The sequence below is a fragment of the Lepidochelys kempii genome, chromosome 23 (genome assembly GCF_965140285.1).
Source record: "Lepidochelys kempii isolate rLepKem1 chromosome 23, rLepKem1.hap1, whole genome shotgun sequence".
In the NCBI taxonomy this organism is placed as follows: Eukaryota; Metazoa; Chordata; order Testudines; family Cheloniidae; genus Lepidochelys; species Lepidochelys kempii.
In genome coordinates, this window is record NC_136402.1 from 1,873,588 (window position 1) to 1,890,024 (window position 16,437).

Here is a 16,437-nt window from a genome sequence, read left to right on the forward strand (position 1 = left end):
CCCTGTGTGAGGAGATTCCCAGGGGCCTGACTCCTCACCCCAAGGGTCTGGGTGTGACTGAGAATTCCCAGTTGTCCCATGGAACTCACCGCCGCTAGATCAGCCCCGGCGCTGGCAGTGGGGGGAGGTGGGGTCCCCTGGGCAGCTGCCTGTGGAAGGCATGAGCTGGGCTTGCCGGCACGAGCGACCCCGCGGTGGGCGAAGGAAAGTGGCGGCTGCCGCGGGCACTCGGGGTCGGGGTGGAGAATCAGCTGCCGCCTGCAGGGCCAGTTCTGCCGCCTCTGGCAGCTTGGAGTGAGCACCAGCCAGACACCTGGGGACATGGGCCGGGGGGGTGCTCTCCCCCCACCCCATATGTGTCATCCCTCGCCCCCCGACACACACACGCACATGTGTCGGGTGCCCAGGGCTGGCTCTGGCCCCACTTGGCTCCAGGGGGCGACCCCAGGGTCAAAGCAGAGGCCGTGGGAGAATGGGGTTCATGAGTGTGTTGGGGGGGGGATGCAGCAGATCACTGGGGTTGCTCAGCCTCCTGGGCCCCCTCCGCCGAGGCTGCCGATGGGTTTCTAGGGCTGAGCCCTGGGGAATGGTTCGGACCCTTACGCCCTGGGCCCAGACTGAGCCAGCACCCCCAAGAGGGGACAGGCCCCGTGTCCTAGCCCCCACCCAGCCAGTCCCCACCCTGGGGTGGGAGCAGGGCTGGCGCCCCCGAGAGGGGACAGGCCCTGTCCCCATCCCTTGTGGGAAACGTGAGGACCCTGCTGGCCTGGATCCTGCCCCGGGGGCTGCATTGGCCCAGCCCACGGCCCATGTTCGGGTCGTGCCTGGTTGCTCGGAGCCCCGAGGTCAGTGCTTGGCAGGGAGTCCCCCGCCCAGACCCAGCTACAGGGGCCTCTGGGGGGCTCAGCCACTGGCAGCCGGGCGGCCTCAGGCCTGCGACGAGTTTGCCGGGGCTCAGCACTGCTGGGCCTGGAGCTGCGGGCAGCACGTGGCAGGAGCGGGGGGGCCAGGGTTCGTGCAGGAGGGTCCCGGGGGGTGGGGGGAGCTTGTCCCACCGGTCCCTCCCCAGCTCACTTTCCCTGTGCTCCAGCGCTCCCCCACTCGGCTGTGGGGACCCTGCCCCTGATCCCAGGCCCTGGCCCGGCTCTCCCTACGTGGGGCTCTCCCAGGGCTGGCTCCTGCCAGGATTGGGCCCTGCCTTTCGGCTGCTGCCTCCTGGTCCCACCGCAGCTGCCCCCCCCCCAACCACACACACGTCTCGGCTCCAGCCGCCCACACGCCGCCACCTCAACCACTCCCACAAACCGCTCGGAGGGGCGTGGGGCCTAGTGGTGGGAGCCGCGGGGGGCAGGGGGCAGACTCACTGCTGGTGAAGCACCGATCCCCAAAGGGCTGGGAGCCAGGACTCCTGGGTTCTCTCCCCGGCTCTGGGAGGGGAGGGGTCTAGTGGTTGGAGCAGGGCGGGCTGAGGGCCAGGACTCCTGGGTTCTCTCCCGGTTTGTCAGTGATGTGCTGTGGGACCTGGGGAAGCCCCCTGCCTCTGTGTGTGCAGTGCGGCAGGGCCCTGATCTCCCCCAGTGGGGGGGGGCGGAGGCCCTGAGAGAGCCCCACGTAGGGAGAGCCCGAGCTCTTTGGGGTGGGGGCTGGCGGCCGCAGCGGGCCCATTATGAGCGGAATCACGAGGGGCAGGAGCATAGGGGGGTCCCTGGGGCTCCTGGCAGGGCCTGGTTGGGGGCGGCTGGGATATTCCTGTCCCCGGCACTGGGTAATTCAGGTGTTGCCACCAAAGGTTTGTCATCAACTGCTCACCGCTAACACGCCAGGGCACCGCGGAGAGGGGGGAGCCGGGCCTGGACTAGCAGGGGCTGCGGGTCGGGAGTGGGGGGCACCGGCAGAGCTGAGGGGGCCCCCGGTGCTGGGCTAGCAGGGGGCGGGTTGGGGCGGGGGGCACCGGGAGAGCTGCTGGGGGGCCCCCAGGGCTGGGCTAGCAGGGGGCTGTGGGTCGGGAGTGGGGGGCACCGGGAGAGCTGGGGGGGGGAACTAGCCCAGTTTATATCAGTCTCCTCCCAGAACTGCCAGCCCCACATTCCCTCTGCCCCAGACCGCTCTGCACGGGGTGGGGGGGATTGGCAGCAGGGCCCTGGCAGTGACTCAGCCCCCGACATTCCCCCCGGGGGGGGCTTTCCATGGAAATTCCGGCTCCTCTCGCTGGGGGCTATTTTTGGAAACTTTTCTAAACATCCCGGGCCCGCCCCTGCCTTTGATTCACCCCCAGCTCCTGCTGCAGGGCCCCCGGCCTGGGGAGCCGAGGGGGGCTGGGCTGGGCAGGGGGGTCCCCCTTGCGGCTGGTGCCCCCAGACAGACCCTGTAGCCCAGGGGTTCTCAAATGGGGGTCAGGACCCCTCAGGAGGTTGCGAGGTTATTATATGGGGGGTCGTGAGCTGTCAGCCTCCCCCCACACCCCGCTTCGCCTCCGGCATTGATAATGGTGTTAAATAGAGAAAAAGTCTTTGAACGTATGGGGGGGTCGCACGCAGAGCCTGGCTGTGGGAAGGGGGGCACCAGGGCAAAGGTCTGAGAACCCCTGCTGTCCACTGCCGGGGGGCTCCAGTCACCCCACACCCTGCAGCCCAGCTGCCCCTACCGCCACCCTGGGGCCAGCCCCGCCTGCCAGGGGAGAGCGCCCCCTGCTGAGCCCCCCATCCCGCTCCCTGCAGCCCAGCGCCCCACGGGACCCCAAGTCCCCTTGCTCTGGCCGTTCGCTCCAGCAGCAGCTGCTGTTATTGGTCCCCCGAGGGGGACGTGGCTGGTGCTTGGCCCAGTCGTGCGGCGCCGACTCTGGGGAAGCCCCCGGGCCTGTGGCCACGAGCACAGCTGCTTTCTCCATGCCCTCTTGACCTCCCGCAGCCGCTCTGCTGACACGGGGCTGTCCCGCCCCAGAGGTGGCTGCATCTCGGCGCCGGGCGAGGGATCCCTGGATAAAGAGCCCCCACGCCCCACCCCAGAGGTGGCTGCATCTCGGAGGCGGTGGCAGCCAATTTCACACGCTTTGTTTCAGGGGGCGGAGAAGGAAACTGGGAACTGCCCGGCTCCCCATTCTCGTCTCTGCCGCTGACAGGGGGAGCTGAGCGGCTGGGATGTGACGTGAGTTCTGCAGGGCTGCTTCATTCCTCGCTGTGCCCCTGTGCCAGTCCCGGGGGGCTCGTCCCTTGCCCCCCTGCCAGGGGGTTCTCCATGGCCCCCTGCCCCCACAGCCAGCAAATGCCCCTTGTCTTGCCAGCAGCTAGGCTGAAACCCAGATCCACCCCTGACCCGGGCCCACGGCCACCGTCACCCCCAGATCCACCCCCAACCGGGGCCCACGGCCTCCGCCACCCCCAGATCCATCTCCAACCCGAGCCCACAGCCCCCGTCACCCCCAGATCCACCACCAACATGGGCCCATGGCTCTCATCATCCCCAGATTCACCCCCACCCCCACCTGGAGCCACGTCCTCTCTCGCCCCCACCCCCAGATCCCCCGTCAATCCAGGGCCACAACCCCCATCACCCGCAGATCCACCCCCAACTGGGCCCACGGCTCCCGTCACCCTCAGATCCACCCCCCCACACCTGGAGCCATGCCCTCTCTCACCCCCCCAGATTCTCCCTCAATCCAGGGCTACGGCCCCCATCACCCGCAGATCCACCCCCAACTGGGCCCATGGCTCCCGTCACCCTCAGATCCACCCCCCCACACCTGGAGCCATGCCCTCTCTCACCCCCCCAGATTCTCCCTCAATCCAGGGCTACGGCCCCCAGCGCACAACCCGCCCCCCCCCAAAGCCCCCCGGACCACTGCACTTCCAGGCCTGCCGTGCGCTTGGCCTAGTGTTGAGGGGGGAGATTCTACCGTCGCGTCACCGACCCACAGCCCCTTGGACCCAACAGCGCGGATTGAACTTGGATCACCCACACCCCCCGGCTCCCTGAGCTAATGGGGACTCCCCATTAGTGACGTGCAGCGCAGGGCCTAAGACACATGGGAGCAGTTCTGATTCCAGCCAGCAGGGGGTGGTAGCCCCCCCCCAACACACACACACACAGAGAGCTCACGTGCAGGCCCTCGCCTGTCCTGGGTGGGGGGTGCCGGCAATCTGCCCCAGGCCAGGTGGGCTGGGCGGGCCCGGGCCACACGGTGACATCGTAGGGGCGGCCGGCCAAGGCAGCATGCGGGGTGGGGGGGGGGGTCCGTGTTTGCTCTGGTGTCGCCGGCAGCTGCTTTGCAGGAACCCGTGGGAGGGGGTTTGGCTCTGTGTGTGTCGGTGTGGGGGGGGGGTGCGCAGAGCCCCCTGGTGCTGACCAGCCTGGGGGGATTCGGATGCCGGCGGAGCTGGACCCACCATCGCCCAGTCCTGGGTTGGCCCCGCTGGGATGCTGCCCCCCCAGAGCATTTCAAAGACCAATCAATGGGGCCGGGAGGAGGTGGGTTTTCCTGATCCACTGGGGGGGTCCCGCATCCAAGGGCTTTTTCCCATTTTCTCGCTGCACCCCCCAGCCCAGCCCCTCCGATGACCCAGGCAGCTCGTGGGGCTCACGCCAGCCTGGTTGATCCCTCCCCCAGAGGGGCTGGGTTCTGGGGCCCTGTTTGCAGCGTGATCTAGGGCCCAGCCCCTGCCTGATGCCTCTGTGGATCAAGAGGCGGAAGGGCAGTGGTGGCCCAGCAAGAGAGGTGGCTCTGGCCCCACACTGAGCCCCCAGAGCCATGGGGCTGGGGGTTAACCCCCCTGTGAGGTGCTTGGGCAAAGGGCTCAGGCTCTCTGCACACTCAGGCAGCCTCGCTGCATCCGACACACTTGGGGCAGCTGACCCTGATCCCAGCGACAGGCTGAGGCTCCCTGCAGGCGCCTGGTGTCACATTTTTGAGCTTTTTCGCCCCAGCCTCGGCCAGAACCCCGGGCTGCCAGAGCCAAGACCCGGGGTACAGGAGGCAAATCCATCTCCCGCTGAGCTGAAGGGCCGGCCCCGGCCTCCCCAGGGAACTGTCTCTTTGGCATGAATAGAGCTGGCGCGGCACGTTCTCCCTCCGAGCAATGCCCGGCATGACCCCCGCTAACGCCCGTGGCTCTGGCTGGTTCTCGCCCTTCGAGGCTGGCACTGGGCATGTGGCGGGGGGGAGAAATTAGCATCCAGGGACATCTCGGCACGTCGGTTCACTCTCCTGGCGCAGGGGCGTACAACTGGGCAGCAGCCTCAGGGGTACGACCCAGGGACCCCTGCTCCAACAGCCTAGCCCTCTGCGTGAGAGGAGAATCACCTCCCTGGGCGAGCAGTGTCGGGGATATGACACACGACATACAGTGCCGTACCCATGCTCTAGAGGGCCGTGAGTGGTGTGCAAGGCTAGCTATAGATACACATAGATGTCACAGACACAGGCGTGCGAGTGTGCACAAACACGCACATAGAAACACACACCCCTGCTCCTTGCACACCTTCGTCTCGTGCCCTCCGCTCACTCGCCCCGGGGGCTCCCAGCCAGGTGTGGGGCCCCAATGCTCCCGGTGCTGCACAGACAGACCTGGTCCCTCTCCTGACAAGTTCAAAGTCTAACAATGACCCAGGACTCCTGGGTTCTCTCCCCGGCTCTGGGTGGAGAGTGGGGGTCTCATGGTTAGAGCAGGGGGGGGGGCTGGAAGCCAGGATTCCTGGGTTCTCTCCCCGGCTCTGGGTGGAGAGTGGGGGTCTCATGGTTAGAGCGGGGGGGGGGCTGGAAGCCAGGATTCCTGGGTTCTCTCCCCGGCTCTGGGTGGAGAGTGGGGGTCTCATGGTTAGAGCGGGGGGGGGGGGGCTGGAAGCCAGGATTCCTGGGTTCTCTCCCTGGCTCTGGGTGGAGAGTGGGGGTCTCCTGGTTAGAGCAGGGGGTCTGGAAGCCAGGACTCCTGGGTTCTCTCCCCAGCTCTGGATGGGGAGTGGGGTCTCGTGATTAGAGCGGGGGGGCTGGGAGCCAGGACTCCTGGGTTCTCTCCCTGGCTTTCCCCTGACTTGCTGTGACCTTGGGTCAGCTGAGGGGGGCCGGGGGGTGTGATGGAGGAGGGGAATTCAGCCGGGGGGGCGGCACGGGCCGGGGGGCGGAGGAGGGCAAGGGGAGAGGAGGGGCTGAGGAGCGCAGCCCCCCCCGCCTGGCACATTCCTTCCCACTTGGTCAGTGTCTGAGGCTCCTGCTGCCTCCACTTTCCCCGGCCGCAGGCTGATGGAAACCAGGCCGTTCCCAGGCCCCGGCCCCCGCACACGCGGCCTGGCGCTGCCGGGGGGGTCTCCCCCGGGGCCCCTCGCTGCGGGTGGGGGCAGGGCCTTTCTCATCGCAGGCTGCTCAGGGGGAGGGGAACATAATGCCCCACTCTGCCCCCCATGCACTGGGGGGTGACTGGCTGGCTGGGGGAAAGGGGCCTTTCCCCTCTGGGGGGCGCTGGGCCTGATCCGGCCCCATGGCAGGGACTGGCTGGCTTGGGGGGGGGCAGCGAATGGGGCATGGGGCCGTTCCCCTCGGGGGGGGGGGCCGGCCCTGATCAGTCTGTAAAAGTTGAGCCCTCTCCTGCCCCCTAGTGGTTGGTGCACAGGGAGGGTAACGATCTGCTACTGCTACCAGCCGGTGGAGAGGCTCCCCTAGCTCAGCTGGGCTGCGAGGCTGCAGGGCCTGGGTTCAAGCCCAATTGGCCTGGCCCATGTGAGCCCAACACTCCCCTCTTTGCCTTCCAGCCACGGGCCTCCCTGGGTGGGTCCCAGGAGCTCCCCCAAGGTACCGCCCATGCCCCCGTTCGAGTCCTGCAAAAGTGGGTGAAACGGGGAGAGGTGCAGGAATTGCCAGTGACAGGGGAGGGGGCTGGGAGCCCGGACTCCTGGGTTCTCTCCCTGGCTCTGGAAGGGGAGTGGGGTCTAGGGGTTGGAGCAGGGGCGGCTGGGAGCCCGGACTCCTGGGTTCTCTCCCAGCTCTGGGAGGGGAGTGGGGTCTAGTGGTTATAGCAAGGGAGCTAGGAGCCAAGACTCCTGGGTTCTCTCCCTGGCTCTGGAAGGGGAGTGGGGTCTAGGGGTTGGAGCAGGGGCGGCTGGGAGCCCGGACTCCTGGGTTCTCTCCCAGCTCTGGGAGGGCAGTTCCAACCTCACAGCTGGGCCGTGTTGAGGGGACAGCTCCTGAGCAGTGAAATCCTGGGACTGTGGCAGGTCCCGGGACAACCCCCCAGCCCACCCCCGAGGAACCGTTCCCAGGCCCCTCCTCTGCGGCTCCCGCCCACCCCAGGCGGGTCTGTCTGGCCCGTTCGCTGCAGTGCCCAGGGGGAACACCCGCCCGCCTGGCACAGGGGCCCACCCAGGGGAGGGGGGGACTGTGGACTCCACAAATACCAAAACATCTGGAGCAGCTGGTCTGGCGTCACTGCGATTCCCACAGCCCCCAGCCTGCGTGTCCCCCCGTCTGCACCCCCAGGGCAGACTCCTGGCCATCCTGCTTGGGCACCCAGCCCTGTCGCCCGCCCCCAGTGCTCTGGGTGCATCTCACAGCCCAGGGCGGGGGCCCTGGGGCTGGCCACACACGTCCCGGCGGGGTCCTGCCACCCCTGGGAGATGAGCAGCGTCCAGCCCAGTCACTTCCCTCCGGGGTTACTCGCATCCTGGGGGGACGAGTCAGGCTCTGGTGAGGTTCCTCCCCACGGCCCGTCGCTCAGCCTGCCTAGTAAGCGGGACTGGGCCTGGGCCACTGCGGGGAGATTGAAGTGAGACCCCCACACTCTGCTCCCAGAGCTGGGAGAGAGCCCAGGAGCCCTGGCTCCCAGCCCCCCCTGCTCTAACCACTAGACCCCACTCCCCTCCCAGAGCCAGGGAGAGAACCCAGGAGCCCTGGCTCCCAGCCCCCCCCCCCCCCCGCTCTAACTCTGAGACCCCACTCCCCTCCCAGAGCTGGGGAGAGAACCCAGGAGTCCTGGATCCCAGCCCCCCCTCCTGCCCTGCCCGGAGCCACCCCGGCATGGTTCAAAGGAGCGCGGGGCCCACCTTGGGCCTGGCTCCCCGGCCAGCAGCCACCCAAGAAGCGTGCAGCTCGGGACAGGGCTCCTGGCCGGGTTCCAGGGAGGAGGTCGGGAGACCATAGCTACGCGCCAGGGCTGACCACAGGCGTCCGCGGGACCCGCACGCAGCCCTGGGGGCAGGTACGGCTCAGCCGCCAACACCCTGCCAGGCTGTGGGACTTCACCTTGGGGAGTCTCATCCCCCAAGCATTCGTGGGGTGAGAGGCAGTCAGAGCTAGTGGTTAGAGCAAGGGGGCTGGGAGCCAGGACTCCTGGGTTCTCTCCCAGCTCTGGGAGGGGAGTGGGGTCTAATGGTTAGAGCAGGGGGGGCTGGGAGCCAGGACTCCTGGGTTCTATCCCAGCTCTGGGAGGGGAGAGGGGTCTAATGGTTAGAGCAGGGGGGGCTGGGAGCCAGGACTCCTGGGTTCTATCCCAGCTCTGGGAGGGGAGTGGGGTCTAGTGGTTAGAGCGGAGAAGAGGAGGGGCTGGAAGCCAGGATTCCTGGGTTCTATTTGCAGCCTTTGAAAGACTCCCAGGCCCCCTGAATTTGGCTTTGCATTTAGCCCCAGAGCCTGGGGGGCAGCAGGGTCCTGCCCTGGGGGCCCCTCTCTGCCGCCCCTCCCCCCATGGTGCGGGACCCTGCTGCTAGGACTGGGCCTGGCTCGTCCACAGCTGGGCAGGCTCCCTGGCCTCCCTCGGCCCTGGGAAAGCTGCCTTGCGGTTGGGGCCGGCTTTGAACTTCTCCTGCCTTCGCCCCCCGCCTTCCCCCCGGCCTCCCATGGCGAGAGCCGGCAGGAAATGCCTGCAGCATGGGTCAGCAGCCTGGGAGCGCAGGCCGGGGCAGTAGGAGAGACCTGGGCTCCGCAGGGGGCTCCCCGGTCCAGGGACCCTGACAGCTTTGGCCCCCCGTAGCCAGCCTCAGCCCTAGTGCTCTGGCTCTGACTGGGGCCTAGTGAGTAGAGCGGGGGAGCTGGGAGCCAGGACTCCTGGGTTCTATCCCTCGCTCCACCACAGACCTTGTGTGACCACGAGCAAGTCACTTAGTCTCTCTGTGCCTCAGTTTCCCCATCTGGCAGAGGGTAGCACTTCCTCCCCACCGGCCCGAGGAGCTCAGATACCCCGGTGATGGACACAGGGCTGATTGGGATCTGGCCTGGGTCAAGAGCAGTGAAAAGGGATTAAAAGGGTCCATGGCTGAGAGGGAACGATCACGGGCTCATCTGTATTCACCTGTTAGGTGTGTGACAATAGCAGCTACAGGCCCCAACCCAGGCGCTGCCCAGACCGAGTGTGAGACACGCCCTGCCCCTAAACCCTCCCAGTCTAAACAGACAAGTGTGGCAGGGTGAGTGTCCCCGTTTACAAATGGGGAAACTGAGTCACGGGGCCAGGCAGTGACTTGACTGGGGTCACGCGGGAAGCCCCTTCCTCTGAAGCCGCTGGTCACCGCCAGGACAGGAGATGGGGGAGAAGGACCCGTGATTAGAGCTGCCAGCCCCATGAGGCCCCCCCACCCTCATAGTGCCTCGCCCCGGGGGCGGCTCGTTGGGCAGGCTGGAGAGGGCGGTTCGGGATAATTACAGGCCGGGAGGGAGGGATGGAGCCAGCTTGGCAGGGAGTCAGCCTGTCGGAGCCCTGCAGCCAGGCATGGGGCGATTGTGTGCCAACGTGGCAGCGGGTCCCAGGGCTGGGACACAGAGTGGGGAGCGGGGGAGGGAAGGGGACACCCAGGGTCACAGGGCATCCCAAAGGGCCCACCCCAGGGTGCCCCCTCAGAGGCGGGCAGGCGGGGGGGCCTCAGTCTCTGTGGCCCATTGCAAGCCCTGATCGCACCCCCAATAAAGTTGAACGGCCTCGGCCTGTAGCACACCAGGGGGCTGGGGGGGGGGCGGCTCGTTCAGGGTGGTGCCAGAGGAGTGGGGGGCTCAGGACCGAAGCTGGGGAGGGAGGGGAGTGAGGTCTAGTGGTTAGAGCAGGGGGGGGGCTCTGTGAGCCAGGACTCCTGGGTTCTCTCCACAGCTCTGGGAGGGGGGTGGGGGCTAGTGGTTACAGCAAGGGGGGGCTGGGGGCCAGGACAGTGGGAGGGGGTGGGGGCTAGTGGTTAGAGCAGGGGGGGCGTCAGGGTCGTTTCCCCCCCACCCCCGGCCCCCGCATCCTGCATGGCCCTGCTGCCCTCCAGGGCCAGCAGCTGAGCCCTCTGGTGCCAGCCATCCCCGCGGTTCCCAGGACTGGTGGGGCTGCCTGGTGCAGCCATTTGCACCCTGGCCTGGGCACAGACTGTCCCTGGAGCAGGGGGCCATGGGCCGGGCTCCAAACTTCCCACCCCGGCCGCAGGAACCTGCTCCCGGCTCAGCCTGCCCCACAGACGGTGACCTACAAAGCCCCTGGGCACGGTGCTGTGGGGTGGAGGACACCCTCCCCTGGTGGGCTGCGCTGCCCCGTTTTCCATCGTACACGCTCTGGTCATTGAAAGCTCCTGGCCAGTTCCCCAGGAGCTGGGGGTGAACCCTGGCGTCCTGCCCAGCCAGGTGAGTCCGTCCTGCAGCCCTCAGTCACGCGCAGGATTCGGGGCTCCTGCTTCGACCTCGTGGTGTTAGCGGCAGCCGTGTTACCCCCCAGAGCTGGCTGCATCAGCTCCAGGTGCTTTGTGGTGAAAAGCGCCACTGAGGTGGCTAGTGGCTGCCGGTCCCCTGGCGTGTACCGGGGGCTTGGTGCAAGCCGTACCAGCCTGCCTCGTGTGCTCTCCCCACCCCCTAGCCCTGGGCGAGGAAAGCCAGCTCCTGGCTCTCCCGCTCCCAGCCAGGGCCGCAGCAGCCCCCCCAGGGCTGGAGAAGCAGCTCTGACCCTGCAGCCCTTGGAATCTGTCATCACGGGGCCCAGCTCCCGCCCCCCGGCCAGGGCCTGGCTCGCATCGATGGCCCCCACCCCCTCTTGGGGCTGGCAGCTCCGCGGCTCATTAGGAACACGCTGGCCCCGGGCCATGAGCCCAGTGCCGGATCCTGCAACCCCACACGGCCAGCTGCTATGTTGTGATTCAGGGAGGGGTGGGAATAGGACCCAGCAATCCTGGCTCCCAGCCCCCACTGCTCTAACCATTGGGCCCCACTCCCCTCTGAGAGCTGGGGAGAGAACCCAGGAGTCCTGGCTCCCAGCCCCCCGCTCCCTCTGGCTCTAACCACTGGACCCCACTTCTGCTACCTGCCATGATCTCATACTTCACACCCCACCCTGCCCCCTCTTCCTCTCTGCAGCCGGGGATGCTCTGGGGCTCTCCCGCAGCCCCACTTCTGCTTAGCTGGGCCCCTGGGGGCAGGTATCCCTGGGGCACAGGCCGGGCTGGAGCAGAGCTGAGAGGGGGGGCTGCCGACTGGCCCCGTGGCTCGGCTCAGCCCCACCCCGGTGCCTTTTCCACCCTGTGGGGGGCAGATTCCAGAGCCGTAGCCTCAGGGCTCCAGCCTGTAGCCCCCAGGGTGGCAGCGACCCCGACGGGCTGGCCAGCCCCCCCGCCCCTGCCCCCCGCCCGCCCGCCCAGGGTCTGTCTGGTCACCGGTGCGTCCCCCCTCCCCCCCCGACCCTGGACTCAGACAAGGCACCAGGCCAATCAGACCAGCGGGGCAGGCGGCTTCCCACCCTCGACTTCCCCCCCCGCCCTCCGTCCGGCGAGACAAGCAGCTGCCTTTCATTTGGGTCGGCCTCGCCCCAGCCTTGCGGGGTAGACGTGAACCGTCCTGGGCGGGGAGTGGGGCATGGGGCCTTTTCCCTCTAGGGGGAGCCAGCAACAGGGCAGGGACTGGCTGGCTCAGGGGGGTGGGGAATGGGGCCCGGGGCCTTTCCCCTCTAGGGGCGCCGGCTCGGATCGAGCCCCGGGTATTTCTGTACTGATCCGTCTGCCCGGCGTGGGCCCTGCACTCGCCGGGTTATTGCCAAGCCATTGGCAGTGCAATGGGTCGGGGTCCTGCTCAGCCCGGGGCTGGGTCAGCCCCTCGGAAAGAGGGCAAAGCTCGTTAGGGCTTGGAAGACCCTGGTGCATTTGGCTTCTTAATTACTGAGGAGTCGTTAGCCGGTGACAATACTGGGCGGCCAGGGAACTGAGCAGAAACCGATTCCTCCCCCACCGTCCCAGCCCCCCAGGGTCTGTGGGTCTGCAGGGCCTGACCCGAGCAGGGTCCAGACAGGCCTTCATCCCTCTTCTGCTGTGGGGGGCCTTTAAAAACCACTCCCTGTAAAACCAGCCCCTGCACCCTTCCCCAGAGGTGGCTGCAGCTCAGTGCCAGGCAAGGGGTCCCCGGATAAACCGCCCATGTGCCCCACCCCCGAGGCTCCAGCTCCAGATGAGGACTTAGGGGGTGTTTATACAGGGATCCCATACGCAGCACTGAGATGCGGCCGTCTCTGGGGCGGGGCAGGGACCCCTCACACGGCGCTGAAGGGCGAGTGTGTCAGTCCCATGTCCTGGGTTCAAATCCCGGCCCCAGAAGCCGCCTGCACGGCTTGGCTCGGGCCGGCTGGGTCCTTTGCTCACTTGCCATGTGGGCGAAGGGTGCCGGGAGCCCCTGGGGGCGGGGGAGGTTCCCAGAGCCCATCTCCGCCCCGCTGGCATCAGCCCCAGCAGCAGGGACCCTGCCCGCCCGCCTGGCACGGGCCCTGCCAGGCCACCCAGCAGCTGCTCTCCCCGAACAGACCCGTCACTGTCCCTGCCGGGGCGGGGGGGGAGTGAGGGAGTCGCCCCAGAGACGGCCCCCGGGCCGATGAGTCAGGGAAAGAATAACAGGCAGGCGGCACCCGCCACTCAGCCCGGCTGATTGACAGTGGGGGGAACCACGCCACTGACGCAGAGCCCAGGCTGAGTCAGAGCCTGGGACCCAGGCGTCCGGGCACCACAGGCAGGCCTCAGCTGTCTGTCTGTCCTGCCCCTCCCACCCTCTGCCATCCGAGTGTCTGGTCATCTGTCCCCAGTCACCGTTTATCCCTCAATCCCTCCGTCCGTCCCCAGTCACCTTCTGTCCGGCCATCTGCCCCCAGATACCCCCGTATCCAGGGCCTGATCCTGGGCTGTGTTGGCTCAGCCCTGGTTGCCCCCCCCCGAGGCCAAATTCCCCGGCGTGACGCAGGCGTGGGGGTGGGCGCCGGATGGTCCCTGTCCGTGACTCAAGGGACGTGCGCCAGCCTGTCCGACCCTGACATGCCCGGGCAGGGCGAAGGGACCCTACTGGGAATCCCTTGGGAGGGGGGGCTGGCAGGAGTGTGGGTCTCCCTGAATAGAGACGGCCCCCATGGGTGTGACTCAGCCCCCACCCCCCGAGGTGAGAGGGGATCCCGCTTTCCAACCCCCACCCAGCCTGGAGCTGATCAGCCAGTGCCCCACATGCCGGGGCCTGTCTCTCCCCATAGAGACTCCAGCTAGCTCGCTATGCTTCCGTCCCCATACGCCACTGTCTGTCTGTCTGTCTCTCTATCCCCATACACCTTATCTATCTATCTATCCCCATCCACCCCCTCTATCTATCCATCTATCTAACCAACCCCATACACCCCCTCTGTCTGTCTATCTATCCCCATCCACCCCCTCTATCTATCCATCTATCTAACCAACCCCATACACCCCATCTATCTATCTATCTATCTATCTATCTATCCCCATCCACCCCCTCTATCTATCCATCTAAGGAACCCCATACACCCCCTCTATCTGTCTATCTATCTATCTATCTATCTATCTATCCCCATACACCACCTCTATCTATCCATCTAACGAACCCCATACACCCCCCTCTATCTGTCTATCTATCTATCTATCCCCATCCACCCCCTCTATCTATCCATCTAAGGAACCCCATACACCCCCCTCTATCTGTCTATCTATCTGTCTGTCTATCCCCATACACCCCCCTCTATCTGTCTATCTATCTATCTATCCCCATACACCCCCTCTATCTATCCATCTAACGAACCCCATACACCCCCCTCTATCTGTCTATCTATCTGTCTGTCTATCCCCATACACCCCCTCTATCTGTCTATCTAATCAGGTGACTAAGGAGTCCAGCAAACTGCCAAGTTCATGGCCCAGCTTCCCCAAAATGAAATTGACTAGAAACAAAGGTGAAACTGACAAGTTCATTTGTTTCATTGCAGCTGAGAGAAACCAGGAAAGAAACAAAGTGTGTGGGGGGGTGTCCATCGGGGCGTGTGTGTGTCTGGGTGTGTCTGGGAGTGCGCACGTGCGGGGGGGGGGGGTTTGCAGCGCTGTGCTCACGTGCGGGTGTGTGGGGCGCGGGGGGTTGCTCGCGCGGGTGACTGGCCTGTGACACCAGCAGGCAAGAATTCCCCAATCCACATGCCAGCCCCTTGTCAGTGTCACTTCCTGCCCTGGTGGGGGTCAACAGGCCGGTGGGGGGGGGGCTGCGGTGGGGGGCAGAGGAAGCCTCATTTCCTCTCCCCGTGATGCAGCGACTTCTGCTTTTTGACTCTTGCCGGAAATATATTTTTATCTGGCACCAGGTTGCCCCCCTCCCCCTTCCGCCCCAGCTCCCGACTCTGCAGCTGCGGTTTGACCTCCCCCGGTCACGTCAGAGCTGCGCCGGCAAACCCCCCCTCGCCACCGGGCCGATGGCTCTGCTCCTGGGGCTGGGTGGCTGGCGAACTGGGGGCAAACTCGGGCCCAGTGCTCCAGTTCCCCACCACAGCAGCCCCCTCGGGCCTGCCCTGGTAGCTTTTTTCACTCCCGTTTTGCTCCAAGCCAGCAGCAGGACAAGGGGGGAGCTGAGCCCGGACGCCACCAAAATTCCCCCAGGCCAAGACTTTCCCAAGCGGCCGGATCCGCAGGGAGCGAAGGCTCAGGGCTGTCCGGAGAGCTGGCTCGGGCTGGGCACGGGAAAGCTTTGCTCAGCTGGCCCTGCTGCGTCGGGCGCTTGCGGGCCCAGTCTCAGCTCTGAGCGCCAGCCCTGAACGGGAACCTCCTCGCAAACCCCTGCGGGCATCACGGCACCGGCACGAAGTTTTTTGCCTTGGCATTTCCTTAGTTTTTACTGAGGTCAGCGCCTCACTCTTGGGGGGGCCTTTTCGCCGGCCTATCTCCAAGCGCTTCATGCCACATGATTTAAACTACCCAGAGCCCGAGCCGCGAGGCCGGTGGGGCGGGAGACAGCCCCTGAGCCTGGGGCCAGCCCGCTTGGGGCAGGGGCTGTGGGGCTGCCGAGGGCGGGCCCGGCTGCGTCTGGCCGGCGAGGCTGAGGAGGGGCTGAGGGCCGGTAGCTGCCTGGCCGCAGCGGAAGCAGGAGGAAGGCCTATTTTGAGCTGTGGAGTTATTGTGGCGGCTGTTTATTTTCCTAGGGCGATTTTAGCTTCCCCGCCGTGCAGGGCACCACACGCCGCCCACCAGCGGTTGCTGCTCGCACACTTGGTGACGGTCCGGAGCGCAGCCTGGCCCCCCGCTGTCCCGGGGCGCAGGCTGGGACCGGGAGAGGCCGTGACAGACAGCGGAAAAGCACCCTTGTTAGTTTTAATTTCAATGCCTTTCGGCGGGGGGGAGGGGGTTGGGGGAGGGGGGGGGTTAGAGCTCGTTAACCAAAGGCTTGTTCGCCTCCCGGTCGGCGGTTCAACGCCGGGCCGAGTCCAACGAGAGCAGGCGTCTGTCCCAGCTGTCGGCGGGCCGAGTTTGTGGGGGCTCAGGCCGGGTCTGAGCAGCGCAGGCCGCCAGACTCTGCGCCCAGTGGGGTGACGCCGGCTTGACCCCCCCGGCCATGTGAAGGAGCCTGGCTGCTCTTCACCCCAGCGCCCCCCCTCCCCCCCCCCCGTCCGGAGGCCCCTGGACAAGCTGCTGTTTACACAGGAGCCAGGCTCCAAACCCCCCCCCCCCCCCCGTTTTTGTGTTTATGGGCCCTAGAGGCCTTTCCCATGGGGGGAGGGAGATCCCCGGCTTTTCCCCCACTGGATCAGCCACCCCCCAACACACCACCAGCCACCCGCCTGACCCCGGGGCAGGGGCATCCCGGCACAGAAGGCACATGGGGGCTCTAGGGAAAGGGAGGGGGGTGTCATCCGGGAGTTCCCCTCCCCCCACATTCATGTGTCTGCCCCTCCCATACACCCCCCAACCCCTGGGGCAAGCTATCGCCTTCCCCAGGCTCCATGTTCTACACCTGACTCCAGGAGGGGAGTGGGGCGGGAGGCAGGACTCCTGGGTTCTAAGCCTGGCTCTGGGCAGGGGAGGGGCTAGGAGTCAGGACTCCTGGGTTCTGGGGATAGACTGCAGTGGTGACCTCAGGGGAGGGCGTGAGCCGCATCACATCCCTTGTTTGGGGTGGGGGCGCTGCTCTGGTTTCCCCCCCCCTTTCGCCAGACCCTGCTCAGCCCCCCCCTGCAGCCCGGGATGCCAGCGGGGGGGCACCTGGGGCGG